Source organism: Hyla sarda, chromosome 8 (assembly GCF_029499605.1).
Source record: "Hyla sarda isolate aHylSar1 chromosome 8, aHylSar1.hap1, whole genome shotgun sequence".
Taxonomy (NCBI): Eukaryota; Metazoa; Chordata; class Amphibia; order Anura; family Hylidae; genus Hyla; species Hyla sarda.
In genome coordinates this window covers 49,525,807-49,547,081 of record NC_079196.1, presented here as the reverse complement: position 1 = coordinate 49,547,081, position 21,275 = coordinate 49,525,807, and the positions used below count along the sequence as shown (strand labels likewise).

General features: G+C 42.0%; 1 protein-coding gene across 8 annotated transcripts in view; it reads left to right on the top strand.

Annotated features, from left to right (window-relative positions):
• STK39 (serine/threonine kinase 39) overlaps positions 1 to 21,275 on the top strand; it is a 452,628-nt gene that overhangs the window by 76,387 nt on the left and 354,966 nt on the right. The window lies entirely within an intron of this gene.

The following is a 21,275-nucleotide window of genomic DNA, read 5'->3' as shown; positions in this document are numbered from 1 at the left end:
TGACACACATGCTGTATAACACTGACACAAATGCTGTATAACACTGACACAAATGCTGTATAACACAAACACAAATGCTGTATAACACTGACACAAATGCTGTATAACACTGACACACATGCTGTATAACACTGACACACATGCTGTATAACACTGACACACATGCTGTATAACACTGACACACATGCTGTATAACACTGACACACATGCTGTATAACACTGACACACCTGCTGTATAACACTGACACATACTGTATAACACTGACACACATGCTGTATAACACTGACACACATGCTGTATAACACTGACACACATGCTGTATAACACTGACACATGCTGTATAACACTGACACATGCTGTATAACACTGACACACATGCTGTATAACACTGACACACAAGCTGTATAACACTGACACACATGCTGTATAACACTGACACACATGCTGTATAACACTGACACACATGCTGTATAACACTGACACACATGCTGTATAACACTGACACACATGCTGTATAACACTGACACACATGCTGTATAACACTGACACACATGCTGTATAACACTGACACACATGCTGTATAACACTGACACACATGCTGTATAACACTGACACACCTGCTGTATAACACTGACACATGCTGTATAACACTGACACATGCTGTATAACACTGACACATGCTGTATAACACTGACACACATGCTGTATAACACTGACACACATGCTGTATAACACAAATACAAATGCTGTATAACACAAACACAAATGCTGTATAACACAAACACAAATGCTGTATAACACTGACACACATGCTGTATAACACTGACACACATGCTGTATAACACTGACACACATGCTGTATAACACTGACACACCTGCTGTATAACACTGACACATACTGTATAACACTGACACACATGCTGTATAACACTGACACACATGCTGTATAACACTGACACACATGCTGTATAACACTGACACATGCTGTATAACACTGACACATGCTGTATAACACTGACACACATGCTGTATAACACTGACACACAAGCTGTATAACACTGACACACATGCTGTATAACACTGACACACATGCTGTATAACACAAACACAAATGCTGTATAACACTGACACACATGCTGTATAACACTGACACACATACTGTATAACACTGACACACATGCTGTATAACACTGACACATGCTGTATAACACTGACACATGCTGTATAACACTGACACACATGCTGTATAACACTGACACACAAGCTGTATAACACTGACACACATGCTGTATAACACTGACACACATGCTGTATAACACTGACACACATGCTGTATAACACTGACACACATGCTGTATAACACTGACACACATGCTGTATAACACTGACACACATGCTGTATAACACTGACACACATGCTGTATAACACTGACACACATGCTGTATAACACTGACACACATGCTGTATAACACTGACACAAATGCTGTATAACACAAACACAAATGCTGTATAACACAAACACAAATGCTGTATAACACAAACACAAATGCTGTATAACACTGACACACATGCTGTATAACACTGACACACATGCTGTATAACACTGACACACATGCTGTATAACACTGACACAAATGCTGTATAACACTGACACAAATGCTGTATAACACAAACACAAATGCTGTATAACACTGACACACATGCTGTATAACACTGACACACATGCTGTATAACACTGACACACATGCTGTATAACACTGACACACATGCTGTATAACACTGACACACATGCTGTATAACACTGACACACATGCTGTATAACACTGACACAAATGCTGTATAACACAAACACAAATGCTGTATAACACTGACACAAATGCTGTATAACACAAACACAAATGCTGTATAACACAAACACAAATGCTGTATAACACTGACACACATGCTGTATAACACAAACACAAATGCTGTATAACACAAACACAAATGCTGTATAACACAAACACAAATGCTGTATAACACTGACACACATGCTGTATAACACAAACACAAATGCTGTATAACACTGACACACATGCTGTATAACACTGACACACATGCTGTATAACACTGACACACATGCTGTATAACACTGACACATGCTGTATAACACTGACACACATGCTGTATAACACTGACACATGCTGTATAACACTGACACACATGCTGTATAACACTGACACACATGCTGTATAACACTGACACACATACTGTATAACACTGACACACATGCTGTATAACACTGACACACATGCTGTATAACACTGACACACATGCTGTATAACACAAACACAAATGCTGTATAACACAAACACAAATGCTGTATAACACTGACACACATGCTGTATAACACTGACACACATGCTGTATAACACAAACACAAATGCTGTATAACACAAACACAAATGCTGTATAACACAAACACAAATGCTGTATAACACTGACACACATGCTGTATAACACTGACACACATGCTGTATAACACTGACACACATGCTGTATAACACTGACACATGCTGTATAACACTGACACACATGCTGTATAACACTGACACACAAGCTGTATAACACTGACACACATGCTGTATAACACTGACACACATGCTGTATAACACTGACACACATGCTGTATAACACTGACACACATGCTGTATAACACTGACACACATGCTGTATAACACTGACACACATGCTGTATAACACTGACACACATGCTGTATAACACTGACACACATGCTGTATAACACTGACAAAAACTGACAATGCTGTATAACACTGACACACATGCTGTATAACACTGACACACATGCTGTATAACACTGACACATGCTGTATAACACTGACACACATGCTGTATAACACTGACACATGCTGTATAACACTGACACACATGCTGTATAACACTGGCACACATACTGTATAACACTGACACACATGCTGTATAACACTGACACACATGCTGTATAACACAAACACAAATGCTGTATAACACTGACACACATGCTGTATAACACTGACACATGCTGTATAACACTGACACACATGCTGTATAACACTGACACATGCTGTATAACACTGACACACATGCTGTATAACACTGGCACACATACTGTATAACACTGACACACATGCTGTATAACACTGACACACATGCTGTATAACACTGACACACATGCTGTATAACACTGACACACATGCTGTATAACACTGACACATGCTGTATAACACTGACACACATGCTGTATAACACTGACACATGCTGTATAACACTGACACACATGCTGTATAACACTGACACACATGCTGTATAAACACTGACACACATGCTGTATAACACTGGCACACATACTGTATAACACTGACACACATGCTGTATAACACTGCACACATGCTGTATAACACAAACACAATGCTGTATAACACTGACACACATGCTGTATAACACTGACACACATGCTGTATAACACTGACACACATGCTGTATAACACTGACACACATGCTGTATAACACTGACACATGCTGTATAACACTGACACACATGCTGTATAACACTGACACACATGCTGTATAACACTGACACATGCTGTATAACACTGACACACATGCTGTATAACACTGGCACACATACTGTATAACACTGACACACATGCTGTATAACACTGGCACACATACTGTATAACACTGACACACATGCTGTATAACCACTGACCACACATGCTGTATAACACTGACACACATGCTGTATAACACAAACACAAATGCTGTATAACACAAACACAAATGCTGTATAACACTGACACATGCCAGGGCCGGATTAAGAGGATCATGGGCCCTGGTGCTGAAGATTTTTCATGGGCCTTTTTTATCGAAATATATAAAATGAAAAAGCAACACAAAGAAATTTTGTTTAACAAAAATAAAGCGCATCCGTCACATTATGCACATTAAATTACCAGGATATATGAATATGCTGGTTGCTGAGCTGCCCACAGGAACCAATCAGATCGCTTCTTTTATCTGATGTTACTAGGAGGATGTTAAACGCTGCTGGACTGCGCTTTTCTCTGCTGTAACACACACAGGCTCTGCGTCCTATGATCCTTCTGCAGTGTAATATAATGAAGTGACTGTCCGCAAGATGGCTGCCGATTATATAGGGCTGTGACATCACAGGGGTGACTGGCTACATCCTGCATGTGATTCAGGGTCATCATGTCTACCTCCCTTCCCGCCTTCCCAGCATTCCTTGCCCCATATACTGACATGTGGATCGGCCATTTTCGATGCCCTGGAGCCTGCACCGCAGTAAATGGAGTTTAATGAAGCGATTTGCGCAATAGAATCGCAGCGATATTCACATTCGTTGCGAATCGTATATTTTCTGAAATTCATAATGAATTCTGGATCGTCAGCTCCGATTCGCTCATCTCTAGACATAACTCTTATTTTTCTACCTACAGACTCATATAAGGGCTTGTTTTTTTTGCGTCACCAATTATACTTTGCAATGACAGACAAACAAATATTTGTGGACAAACTTGAATAAAAATGCAATTTTGAGGTCTTTCTACACAGTGCACTTTTTGCAAACAGTCCCACATTGGGGGGAGATTTATCAAAACCTGTGAGGAAGAGTGGTGCAGTTGCCCATAGCAACCAATCAGATCGCATTTTTCAGAGACTTTTTAAAAATGAAAGAAGCAATCTGATTGGTTTGCTATGGGCACCTGCACCATTACTCTACACAGGTTTTGATAAGTCTCTCCCATTAGCTTTATTTTGTAGGTCCATACGATTACAACAATACCCAAATTGGGCCATTGACCATGCAGATTACTCAACATTATAAGCAGCGATATCACTTTTTTTTTTTTTTTTTGGATAAAAAATGTTTCTTTGAAAAATTTGAAAAGGGAGGTCATTCAACTTTTATTAGGGAAAGGGTTAATTAAATTTTATTATTACTTTTTTTTTCGCAGGAAGGGGTCAAGCACACCTGTCTATAACTTCTAGGCCAATCTATCTATAATAGCTGTGCTATTATAAGTAGATATGCCATTCAGGAGCATAAAAAAGCTAGGTGAGAACTTATCACCTAGCTTTTCTGTGCTCCTGAATGCCATTGCTGCTTATAGCCTATAAGGATAACCTACTATTAATTATAGGCAAATCTGTCTATATTAGCTTAAAATATAAGCAGAAATGGCACTAAGGAGCACAGAAAAGCTGGGTGACAATTTCTCGCTTAGATTTTTCATGCTTCTGAATGGCATATCTGCTTATAATAGCTCAGTTATTATAGGATTTACCTATAGCATTTAGTCAAATCTGTCTAAAATAGCTGAGCTATTATAAGCAGATATGCCATTCAGGAGAATGAAAAAGCTAGGTGAGAAATTGTCACCTAGCTTTTCTGGGCTCCTGAATGGCATATCTGCTTACCATAGAATAGACAGATATGACAGAAAGGTTATAGGTAAATCTATCTATAATAGCTGAGCTATGATAAGCACCATTGCCATTCAGGTACACAGAAAAGCTAGGTGACAATTTCTCACCTAGTTTTCCATGCTCCTGAATGGCATGTCTGCCTATAAAAACGGAGCTTTTATAGGCAGGCATGCCATTCAGGAGCATGGAAAAAGCTAGGAGAGAAATTGTCACCTAGCTTTTCTATGTACCTGAATTGCAAGTCAGTTCATGACTGGTGGTGGTACCTTTTTGGGGGACTTCAGAAGCAGAGAACAAGGACCGCCGGTGGGACCTCAGCCGCTGTCACACAGTAAAAAATTTTGACGGGCGTGGGCCAGGCAGGAAAGCAGCACATACCATCCTCTTTCTGACAGGGGGGAGGAGAGTCCTACAATACCGTGACGTGAGTCCCACTGGTCAGGAGGTTACCCAGCCCATGTGACCACCCAGGCAGGGCCGACTGACAACACTCAGGGCCCTCGGACCAAATAAGCAAGGGCCCCCTGTGAGGCTCCACCCATGGCCACATCTCTGCCATTCCCCTATCCAACCCAAATGCCTCCTAATGCCCCAACCTACACACAAAATAAAAGAAAAGAAAATATATAACAAGTTAACATAGGTAAGATAATTTTCCATGACCAAGAATACCAGAATACAAGGAGGAAATATATACATCACACAATAACTTCATAATACCGCCATACTGTACTGAATAAAACCACTATACACAGACCAGTATTCCCACAGTGCCCATATAGCGAAAGTTACCAGCTGTACACAGGATCTGTATACCATATAAGTGATTATATACAAGACCAGGGCTGCTATCAGAAATGTTGGGGCCCCTTACACAACTCAAGGCCTCCCCCCCCCCCCCCCCCCCTCTGCCTACTAACTTCCACATTATCTATAAAAAAAAAATATTTGAAAACACAGGACAAGAAAAACAAGAGCCCTTTAGTTTAATGAGGAAGGAAAGAGGAATATGCCCGGACCCCAGTGACAGTATATACCCGGACCCCAGTGACAGTATATACCCGGACCCCAGTGACAGTATATGCCCGGACCCCAGTGACAGTATATACCCGGACCCCAGTGACAGTATATACCCGGACCCCAGTGACAGTATATACCCGGACCCCAGTGACAGTATATGCCCGGACCCCAGTGACAGTATATGCCCGGACCCCAGTGACAGTATATATACCCGGACCCCAGTGACAGTATATATACCCGGACCCCAGTGACAGTATATATACCCGGACCTCAGTGACAGTATATATACCCGGACCTCAGTGACAGTATATATACCCGGACCCCAGTGACAGTATATATACCCGGACCCCAGTGACAGTATATATACCCGGACCCCAGTGACAGTATATATACCCGGACCCCAGTGACAGTATATGCCCCTGCCCATCAGGACTATCCACTATGTGGGGCAGAAGAGCAGCCAGTGCCCTGGGGAGAGTACACTGTATCACTGGGTACACTGGTATATTGGGTACACTGGTATATTGGGTACATTGTATTACTGGGTACACTGGTATATTGGGTACACTGTATCACTGGGTACACTGGTATATTGGGTACACTGGTATATTGGGTACATTGTATTACTGGGTACACTGGTATATTGGGTACACTGTATCACTGGGTACACTGGTATATTGGGTACACTGGTATATTGGGTACACTGTATCACTGGGTACACTGGTATATTGGGTACACTGTATCACTGGGTACACTGGTATATTGGGTACACTATATCACTGAGTACACTGGTATATTGGGTATACTGGTATATTGGGAACACTATCACTGGGTACACTGGTATATTGGGTACATTGTATTACTGGGTACACTGGTATATTGGGTACACTGTATCACTGGGTACACTGGTATATTGGGTACACTGGTATATTGGGTACACTGTATCACTGGGTACACTGGTATATTGGGTACACTGTATCACTGGGTACACTGGTATATTGGGTACACTGGTATATTGGGTACACTGTATCACTGGGTACACTGGTATATTGGGTACACTGTATCACTGGGTACACTGGTATATTGGGTACACTATATCACTGAGTACACTGGTATATTGGGTATACTGGTATATTGGGAACACTATCACTGGGTACACTGGTATATTGGGTACATTGGTATATTGGGTACACTATATCACTGAGTACACTGGTATATTGGGTACACTGGTATATTGGGTACACTGTATATTGGGTACACTGTATCACTGGGCTACACTGGGTATATTGGGTACACTGGTATATTGGGTACACTGGTATATTGGGTACACTGTATCACTGGGTACACTGGTATATTGGGGTACACTGGTATATGGGTACACTGGTATATTGGGTACACTATCACTGTGGGTACACTGGTATACTAGGTACAATGGTATATTGGAAACACAGATATAATATAGATATTAGATACATAGATAGATCAGTGTTTCCTAACCCGGGTGCCTCCAGCTGTTGCTAAACTATAACTTTCAGAATGCCTGGGAAGCCAAACGCATGCTGGGAGTTATAGTTTTGCAACAGCTGGAGGGCACCATGGTCAGCAAACACTGAGATAGATAGATAGATAGATAGGAGATAGATAGATATGAGAAATTGATAGATATGAGATAGATATATATATAGATATATATGAGATAGATAGATAGATAGATAGAGATAGATAGGAGATAGATAGATAAAGTGTTGCAAAACTACAACTCCCAGCATGTCTGGACAGCCAAAGGCATGCTGGGAGTTATAGTTTTGCAACAGCTGGAGGCACCATGGTCAGCAAACACTGAGATAGATAGATAGGAGATAGATAGGAGATAGATAGATAGATATGAGAAATTGATAGATATGAGATAGATAGATATGAGATAGATAGGAGATAGATAGATAAAGTGTTGCAAAACTACAACTCCCAGCATGTCTGGGCAGCCAAAGGCATGCTGGGAGTTATAGTTTTGCAACAGCTGGAGGCACCATGGTCAGCAAACACTGAGATATAAGATAGAAATTAGATAGATAGATAGATAGATAGGAGATAGATAAAGTGTTGCAAAACTACAACTCCCAGCATGTCTGGACAGCCAAAGGCATGCTGGGAGTTGTATTTTTAAAACTGCTGGAGGCACCCTGGTCAGGAAACATTAAGAAATTGCCCATTTAACTCCCACTGACCCCCCAAACAGCAATTTGCCCCTCAACCTTTTCCTCCCAGAAAATTACCTGTTGTATGGGGGGCCACAGCGGTGGGCAGGGGAAGTCTTCCTGTTCCCCTTCAGCGCAGGCGGGTGATGTAGTCAGCAATGGAACAGGAAGCAAAGAACCTGCCTGCTCCAATAGGGCTGCAGGCCTGCACAGTGTGGGGGGGAGGGGGAGGAGCTTCCCTCTGCTCTCTTCCCAGAGAGGCATTGCGGCCACGGCCCCTGCACTCACCTTAAAGGGCCGGAGGCTAACTATTTATAAAAAGAAAACAGTGCTGCAGCGGCCTGCAGTGACCCAGGGCCGTAAGTAAGAAGCAGGGCCGGCCCTCTTTTTCTGTTATCATATTTATTGCGGGTGCCGGGCGGCTAGGGTTGCCACCTTTCCCTCAGAAAAATACCGGTCATGGGTGTGGCTATGTGGGGGTGGAGCTACAAAAGGGGAGGGGCCAGATTGCATAGGGGCTGAGGGATCAGGGGTTTAAGAAATGGCACGGGGGATTGGAGGGATACAATATATATGTGGGGGGAATTTTCCTATATCGCACAAAAAAAATTACATTTAGAGAATACCTACCAAAACCCTATTTATGCCAGCAGCGGCGGTAGTGGTGGTGCGCGACAGCAACGCTGGCTCTCTGTGATGACGAGTGACGTCCCCCTGCGCAACGTCAGATAAACAGGCTAATCAGACAGTATCACACATGACAGATTTAGATGCACAGGCTCAGCAGACAGTATCACACATGACAGATTTAGATGCACAGGCTCAGCAGATAGTATCCCACATGACAGATGTGGATATACAGGATCAGCAGACAGTATCACACATGACAGGATTAGATACACAGGCTCAGCAGACAGTATCGCACATGACAGGATTAGAAACACAGGCTCATATCCCACATGACAGATTTGGATATACAGGCTCAGCTCACAGTATCACACATGACAGGATTAGATACACAGGCTCAGCAGACAGTATCGCACATGACAGGATTAGATACACAGGCTCATATCCCACATGACAGATTTGGATATACAGGCTCAGCTCACAGTATCACACATGACAGGATTAGATACACATGCTCAGCAGACAGTATCGCACATGACAGGATTAGATACACAGGCTCATATCCCACATGACAGGATTAGATACACAGGCTCAGAAGACAGTATCGCACATGACAGGATTAGATACAGAGCGCAGCAGATAGTTTCACACATTAAAACATTAAATCAGTGTTTCCCAACCAGGGTGCCTCCAGCTATTGCAAAACTACAACTCCCAGCATGCCCGGACAGCCAAAGGCTGTCTGGGCATGCTGGGAGTAATAGTTTTGCAACAGCTGGAGGCACCCTGGTTGGGAAACACTGCATTAAATACACAATTTTGCAGAGAGGTCTTACCAGTCTCTTGTCTTCACTTTCTCCTTTCCCCGGGCGGCTCCAGGTTAAGGAATGTCCAGGGGTTGAGGAGGAATGGGGTGGGCAATTATTCATCCCATGGGGCCACATGAGAAACTAAAAATATTGTGGAGGGCCGGGTAGTTGTCCCCCAGATCAGGCAGCATAGTTGTCCCCCAGATTAGGAGCATAGTTGTCCCCCAGATTAGGAGCATAGTTGTCCCCCAGATTAGGCAGCATAGATGTCCCCCAGATTAGGCAGCATAGATGTCCCCCAGATTAGGCAGCATAGTTGTCCCCCAGATTATCCAGCATAGTTGTCCCCCAGATTAGGCAGCATAGTTGTCCCCCAGATTAGGCAGCATAGTTGTCCCCCAGATTAGGCAGCATAGTTGTCCCCCAGATTAGGAGCATAGTTGTCCCCCAGATTAGGAGCATAGTTGTCCCCCAGATTAGGCAGCATAGTTGTCCCCCAGATTAGGCAGCATAGTTGTCCCCCAGATTAGGCAGCATAGTTGTCCCCCAGATTAGGAGCATAGTTGTCCCCCAGATTAGGCAGCATAGTTGTCCCCCAGATTAGGCAGCATAGTTGTCCCACAGATTAGGCAGCATAGTTGTCCCCCAGATTAGGAGCATAGTTGTCCCCCAGATTAGGAGCATAGTTGTCCCCCAGATTAGGCAGTTTACCCCCCCCCCCCCTACACACACACACACATATATATATACACAGACACATAGAGACACATACACATGCACAGACACATATATACACAGAAACATATATACACAGACACTCACCCGCCCTGCGCTGCAGAGGGAGACAGGATACACGGCCTCTCCCCTCCCTGCTCTGCCTATGGAGAGTTGTAAGACTGCACGGGGCAGAGAGAAGGAGGGGGAGGGGGAGGGAGGAGACAGGAGGTGCACGCCCCCTCCCCAGGACTGTACAATCTCTTCCTGTCATCGCACGGAGCTCTCCCTGTCACAGGCTGCAGGTGTCAGACCTGGGCATTGTACGGCCGGTCATGAAAGCAGTGCTCTTCTGGGGATGCTGCTCCGTCCGCCCCTGTCAGTGAATGAAAAATACCGGCCATTGCATGGCCGGTATTTTTCATCCAAACTTACCGGCACAGCCCGGAATGTAGATGAAAATACCGGCTGTGCCGGTAAAATACCGGCAGGGTGGCAACCCTACGGGCGGCCTATGCGGGCCGTCTGTGCAGGCCACTGGGCCTATTTTCATGTAGGGGCCTGGAGCGGCAGCTCCATCCGCCCCTACGTTAATCCGGCCCTGACACATGCCATATAACACAAACACAAATGCTGTATAACACTGACACACATGCTGTATAACACTGACACACATGCTGTATAACACTGACACATGCCATATAACACAAACACAAATGCTGTATAACAGTGACACATGCCATATAACACAAACACAAATGCTGTATAACACAAACACAAATGCTGTATAACACTGACACATGGTGTATAACACTGACACACAAGCTGTATAACACTGACACATGGTGTATAACACTGACACATGGTGTATAACACTGACACACAAGCTGTATAACACTGACACATGCTGTATAGCACTGACACATGCTGTATACCACTGACACACATGCTGTATAACACTGACACATGCTGTATAACACTGACACACAAGCTGTATACCACTGACACATGGTGTATAACACTGACACATGGTGTATAACACTGACACATGGTGTATAACACTGACACAAATGCTGTATAACACTGACACACATGCTGTATAACACTGACACACAAGCTGTATACCACTGACACATGGTGTATAACACTGACACATGCTGTATAACACTGACACACAAGCTGTATAACACTGACACACAAGCTGTATAACACTGACACATGGTGTATAACACTGACACATGCTGTATAACACTGACACATGCCATATAACACAAACACAAATGCTGTATAACAGTGACACATGCCATATAACACAAACACAAATGCTGTATAACACTGACACATGCCATATAACACAAACACAAATGCTGTATAACACTGACACATGGTGTATAACACTGACACACAAGCTGTATAACACTGACACATGGTGTATAACACTGACACATGGTGTATAACACTGACACACAAGCTGTATAACACTGACACATGCTGTATAGCACTGACACATGCTGTATACCACTGACACACATGCTGTATAACACTGACACATGCTGTATAACACTGACACACAAGCTGTATACCACTGACACATGGTGTATAACACTGACACATGGTGTATAACACTGACACATGGTGTATAACACTGACACAAATGCTGTATAACACTGACACACATGCTGTATAACACTGACACACAAGCTGTATACCACTGACACATGGTGTATAACACTGACACATGCTGTATAACACTGACACACAAGCTGTATAACACTGACACACAAGCTGTATAACACTGACACATGGTGTATAACACTGACACATGGTGTATAACACTGACACATGGTGTATAACACTGACACATGGTGTATAACACTGACACATGGTGTATAACACTGACACAAATGCTGTATAACACTGACACACATGCTGTATAACACTGACACACAAGCTGTATACCACTGACACATGGTGTATAACACTGACACATGCTGTATAACACTGACACACAAGCTGTATAACACTGACACACAAGCTGTATACCACTGACACATGGTGTATAACACTGACACATGGTGTATAACACTGACACACAAGCTGTATAACACTGACACAAATGCTGTATAACACTGACACACATGCTGTATAACACTGACACACATGCTGTATAACACTGACACATGCTGTATAACACTGACACATGCTGTATAACACTGACACACAAGCTGTATAACACTGACACATGCTGTATAACACTGACACACATGCTGTATAACACTGACACACAAGCTGTATACCACTGACACACATGCTGTATAACACTGACACACATGCTGTATAACACTGACACATGGTGTATAACACTGACACACATGCTGTATAACACTGACACACATGCTGTATACCACTGACACACATGCTGTATACCACTGACACACATGCTGTATAACACTGACACACAAGCTGTATAACACTGACACACATGCTGTATAACACTGACACACAAGCTGTATAACACTGACACATGCTGTATAACACTGACACACATGCTGTATAACACTGACACACATGCTGTATAACACTGACACACATGCTGTATAACACAAACACAAATGCTGTATAACACTGACACACATGCTGTATAACACAAATACAAATGCTGTATAACACTGACACACATGCTGTATAACACAAACACAAATGCTGTATAACACTGACACACATGCTGTATAACACAAATACAAATGCTGTATAACACTGACACACATGCTGTATAACACTGACACACATGCTGTATAACACTGACACACATGCTGTATAACACAAACACAAATGCTGTATAACACTGACACACATGCTGTATAACACTGACACACATGCTGTATAACACTGACACACATGCTGTATAGTGTTGAGCGGCATAGGCCATATTCGAATTCGCGAATATTCGCGAATATATGGACGAATATTCGTCATATATTCGCGAATATTCGCATATTCGTTATATTCTCGTTTTATTTTCGCATATGCGAATATTCGCGTATGCGAAAATTAGCATATGTGAATATTAGCAAATACAAAATTAGCATACGCGCAAATTCGCATATGCGAAAATTAGCATATGCGAATTTTCTCATATGCGAATTTTCGCACGCCAGTCTCACACAGTAGTATTAGAGCCTTCTTTACACCACACGAGCTGGAAGCAGAGAGGGGTGATCACTGTGATGTGTACTGTGAAGAAAAAAAAAAAAGAAAAAAAAAAAAAACGAATATTCGTAATTACGAATATATAGCGCTATATTCGCGAAATTCGCGAATTCGCGAATAATATTCGAATTGCGAATATTCGCGAGCAACACTATATAACACTGACACACATGCTGTATAACACTGACACACATGCTGTATAACACAAATACAAATGCTGTATAACACTGACACATATGCTGTATAACACAAATACAAATGCTGTATAACACTGACACACATGCTGTATAACACTGACACACATGCTGTATAACACTGACACACATGCTGTATAACACTGACACACATGCTGTATAACACTGACACACATGCTGTATACCACTGACACATGCTGTATAACACTGACACACATGCTGTATAACACTGACACACATGCTGTATACCACTGACACACATGCTGTATAACACTGACACACATGCTGTATAACACTGACACACATGCTGTATAACACTGACACACATGCTGTATAACACTGACACACAAGCTGTATAACACTGACACATGCTGTATAACACTGACACACATGCTGTATAACACTGACACATGCTGTATAACACTGACACACAAGCTGTATACCACTGACACACATGCTGTATAACACTGACACACATGCTGTATAACACTGACACACATGCTGTATAACACTGACACATGCTGTATAACACTGACACACAAGCTGTATACCACTGACACACATGCTGTATAACACTGACACACATGCTGTATAACACTGACACATGCTGTATAACACTGACACACCACCTGTATACCACTGACACACATGCTGTATAACACTGACACACATGCTGTATAACACTGACACACATGCTGTATAACACTGACACATGCTGTATAACACTGACACACAAGCTGTATAACACTGACACACAAGCTGTATAACACTGACACACAAGCTGTATAACACTGACACACATGCTGTATAACACTGACACACATGCTGTATAACACTGACACACAAGCTGTATAACACTGACACACAAGCTGTATACCACTGACACACATGCTGTATAACACTGACACACATGCTGTATAACACTGACACACATGCTGTATAACACTGACACATGCTGTATAACACTGACACACATGCTGTATACCACTGACACACAAGCTGTATACCACTGACACACATGCTGTATAACACTGACACATATACCGTATAACAGTGACACACATGCTGTATAACACTGACACACATGCTGTATAACACTGACACACATGCTGTATAACACTGACACATATACCGTATAACAGTGACACACATGCTGTATAACACTGACACATGCTGTATAACACTGACACACAAGCTGTATACCACTGACACACAAGCTGTATAACACTGACACACAAGCTGTATAACACTGACACATGCTGTATAACACTGACACACATGCTGTATAACACTGACACACAAGCTGTATAACACTGACACATGCTGTATAACACTGACACATTCTGTATAACACTGACACACATGCTGTATAACACTGACACACATGCTGTATACCACTGACACACATGCTGTATACCACTGACACACAAGCTGTATAACACTGACACACATGCTGTATAACACTGACACATGCTGTATAACACTGACACACATGCTGTATAACACTGACACACAAGCTGTATACCACTGATACACATGCTGTATAACACTGACACACATGCTGTATAACACTGACACACATGCTGTATAACACTGACACACATGCTGTATAACACTGACACACAAGCTGTATACCACTGACACACATGCTGTATAACACTGACACATGCTGTATAACACTGACACACAAGCTGTATAACACTGACACACATGCTGTATAACACTGACACACATGCTGTATAACACTGACACACATGCTGTATAACACTGACACACATGCTGTATAACACTGACACACAAGCTGTATAACACTGACACATGCTGTATAACACTGACACACATGCTGTATAACACTGACACATGCTGTATAACACTGACACACATGCTGTATAACACTGACACATGCTGTATAACACTGACACACATGCTGTATAAGACTGACACACATGCTGTATAACACTGACACACATGCTGTATAACACTGACACACATGCTGTATAACACTGACACACATGCTGTATAACACTGACACATGCTGTATAACACTGACACACATGCTGTATACCACTGACACACAAGCTGTATACCACTGACACACATGCTGTATAACACTGACACATATACCGTATAACAGTGACACACATGCTGTATAACACTGACACACATGCTGTATAACACTGACACACATGCTGTATAACACTGACACATATACCGTATAACAGTGACACACATGCTGTATAACACTGACACATGCTGTATAACACTGACACACAAGCTGTATACCACTGACACACAAGCTGTATAACACTGACACACAAGCTGTATAACACTGACACATGCTGTATAACACTGACACACATGCTGTATAACACTGACACACAAGCTGTATAACACTGACACATGCTGTATAACACTGACACATTCTGTATAACACTGACACACATGCTGTATAACACTGACACACATGCTGTATACCACTGACACACATGCTGTATACCACTGACACACAAGCTGTATAACACTGACACACATGCTGTATAACACTGACACATGCTGTATAACACTGACACACATGCTGTATAACACTGACACACAAGCTGTATACCACTGATACACATGCTGTATAACACTGACACACATGCTGTATAACACTGACACACATGCTGTATAACACTGACACACATGCTGTATAACACTGACACACAAGCTGTATACCACTGACACACATGCTGTATAACACTGACACATGCTGTATAACACTGACACACAAGCTGTATAACACTGACACACATGCTGTATAACACTGACACACATGCTGTATAACACTGACACACATGCTGTATAACACTGACACACATGCTGTATAACACTGACACACAAGCTGTATAACACTGACACATGCTGTATAACACTGACACACATGCTGTATAACACTGACACATGCTGTATAACACTGACACACATGCTGTATAACACTGACACATGCTGTATAACACTGACACACATGCTGTATAAGACTGACACACATGCTGTATAACACTGACACACATGCTGTATAACACTGACACACATGCTGTATAACACTGACACATGCTGTATAACACTGACACACATGCTGTATAACACTGACACACATGCTGTATAACACTGACACACATGCTGTATAACACTGACACACATGCTGTATAACACTGACACACATGCTGTATAACACTGACACACATGCTGTATAACACTGACACACAAGCTGTATAACACTGACACATGCTGTATAACACTGACACACATGCTGTATAACACTGACACACAAGCTGTATACCACTGATACACATGCTGTATAACACTGACACACATGCTGTATAACACTGACACACATGCTGTATAACACTGACACACATGCTGTATAACACTGACACATGCTGTATAACACTGACACATGCTGTATAACACTGACACACATGCTGTATAACACTGACACACAAGCTGTATAACACTGACACACATGCTGTATAACACTGACACACATGCTGTATAACACTGACACACATGCTGTATAACACTGACACACATGCTGTATAACACTGACACACATGCTGTATAACACTGACACACATGCTGTATAACACTGACACACATGCTGTATAACACTGACACATGCTGTATAACACTGACACACATGCTGTATAACACTGACACACATGCTGTATAACACTGACACACAAGCTGTATAACACTGACACATGCTGTATAACACTGACACACATGCTGTATAACACTGACACATGCTGTATAACACTGACACACATGCTGTATAACACTGACACATGCTGTATAACACTGACACACATGCTGTATAAGACTGACACACATGCTGTATAACACTGACACACATGCTGTATAACACTGACACACATGCTGTATAACACTGACACATGCTGTATAACACTGACACACATGCTGTATAACACTGACACATGCTGTATAACACTGACACACATGCTGTATAACACTGACACACAAGCTGTATAACACTGACACATGCTGTATAACACTGACACACATGCTGTATAACACTGACACATGCTGTATAACACTGACACACATGCTGTATAACACTGACACATGCTGTATAACACTGACACACATGCTGTATAAGACTGACACACATGCTGTATAACACTGACACACATGCTGTATAACACTGACACACATGCTGTATAACACTGACACATGCTGTATAACACTGACACACATGCTGTATAACACTGACACATGCTGTATAACACTGACACACATGCTGTATAACACTGACACACAAGCTGTATAACACTGACACATGCTGTATAACACTGACACACATGCTGTATAACACTGACACACAAGCTGTATACCACTGATACACATGCTGTATAACACTGACACACATGCTGTATAACACTGACACACATGCTGTATAACACTGACACACATGCTGTATAACACTGACACATGCTGTATAACACTGACACACATGCTGTATAACACTGACACACATGCTGTATAACACTGACACACATGCTGTATAACACTGACACACATACCGTATAGAAGACTGACATACAGTATTTTTGGTGGAGGAGGCAAGTGTAATGCTTGCATCTGGGTACACCCCTATGAAAATCCCTAATCTAGGCCTCAAATGCGCATGGCGCTCTCTCACTTCAGAGCCCTGTCGTATTTCAAGGCAACAGTTTAGAGCCACATATGGGGTATTTCGGTTATCGGGAGAGATTGCGCTACAAATTTTGGGGGCTTTTTCGCCTTTTACCCCTTATGAAAAGGTAAAGTTAGGGTCTACACCAGCCTGTTAGTGTAAATTTTTTTTATTTTTTACTCTAACATGCTGGAGTTGCCCCATACTTTTCATTTTCATAAGAGGTAAAAGGAAATAAAGACCCCCAAAGTTTGTAACACAATTTCTCCTGAGTACGGAAATACCCCATATGTGGTTGTTAAATGCTCTGTGGTCGCACTACAAGGCTCAGGAGTGAGAGCGCCATGTACATTTGAGGCCTAAACTGGTGATTTGCACAGGGGTGGCTGCTGGTTACAGCGGTTCTGGCATAAACGGAAAAAAAATAGATACCCACATGTGACCCCATTTTGGAAACTACACCCCTCACGGAACATAACAAGGGGTATAGGGAGCCTTAACACCAGGTGACTGACTCCAAAATCCCATTGTCGCTCCTTCTCTCCTTCTCTTCTGAGCCCTCTAGTGCACCCACAAAGCACTTTACATCCACATATGAGGTAGTTCCTTACCTGAGAGAAATTAGGATACATATTTTGGGGGGCTTTTTCTCCTTTTAACCCTTGTAAAAATAAAAAATATGGGTCTACAAGAACATGTTAGTGTAAAAAATGAAGATTTAGAATTTTCGCCTCCACTTTGCTGCTATTCCTGTGAAACACCTAAAGGGTTAACACACTTTCTGAATGTTATTTTGAATACGTTGAGGGTGCAGTTTTCATAATGGGGTCAATTATTGGGTATTTCTAACATAAAGACCCTCAAATTCACTTCAAAACAGAACTGGTCCCTGAAAAATTCAGATTTTGAAATTTACTTGAAAAATTGGAAAATTGCAACTTTTCGATGCAAACATAAAGTAGACATTTTGTATATGTGAATCAATGTATAATTTATTTGGAATGTCTATTTTCCTTACAAGCAGAGAGCTTCAAAGTTATAAAAATACTAAATTGTGAAATTTTTCATGAAATTGTGAAATTTTTCACCAAGAAATGATACAAGTATTGACGAAATTTTAAATAACATAAAGTAGAATATTTCATGAAAAAACTATCTCGGAAGTACATCCCAGAGTTATTAATGCTTATAATAACAGTGGTCAGCATTGCAAAAAATGCTCTGGTCCCCAAGGGGTTAATAATCACAATGAACTACAGAATAAAAAAAATATTTTTTAAGCATAAAGTTCATTACATAAACACAAAAGTTGCAAAATTGCAGTTTTCGTTTTAATTTCTCCATAAAAATATTTTTTGTTTAACCCCTTAAGGACCAAGGACGTACTGGTACGTCCTTGGTCCTGCTCTCCTGATATAACGTAACCCCGCATCATATCACGGCGGGCCCGGCGTCATAGTGAAGCCGGGACCCGCCGCTAATAGCGCGCAGCGCTGATCGCGGCGCCGTGCGCTATTAACCCTTTAGCCGCGCACTCAGAGCTGAGCCGTGCGGCTAAAAGCGAAAGTGAAAGCTGCCGGTTAACTCAGTGGGCTGTTCAGGATAGCCGCGAGGAAATCGCGGCATCCCGAACAGCTGACAGGACAGCGGGAGGGCCCCTACCTGCCTCCTCGCTGTCCGATCGCCGAATGACTGCTCAGTGCCTGAGATCCAGGCATGAGCAGTCATGCGGCAGAATCGTTGATCACTAGTTTCCTATGAGAAACCAGTGATCAATGATAAAGATCAGTGTGTGCAGTGTTATAGGTCCCTGTGGGATAACAATGATCAGTGTGTGCAGTGTTATAGGTCCCTATGGGAGCTATAACACTGCAAAAAAAAAAGTGGAAAAAAAAAGTGAATAAAGATCATTTAACCCCTTCCCTATTAAAAAGTTCGAATCACCCCCCTTTTCCCATAAAAAAAACACAGTGTAAATAAAAATAAACATATATGGTATCACCGCGTGCGGAAATGTCCGAGTTATAAAAATATATCATTAATTAAACCGCTCGGTCAATGGCGTGCGCGCAAAAAAATTCCAAAGTCCAAAATAGTGCATTTTTGGTCACTTTTTATATCATTTAAAAATGAATAAAAAGCGATCAATAAATCCTATCAATGCAAAAATGTTTTGGTTAAAAACTTCAGATCACGGCGCAAAAAATGAGCCCTCATACTGCCCCATACGTGGAAAAATAAAAAAGTTATAGGGGTCAGAAGATGACAATTTTAAACATATAAATTTTCCTGCATGTAGTTATGATTTTTTCCGGAAGTA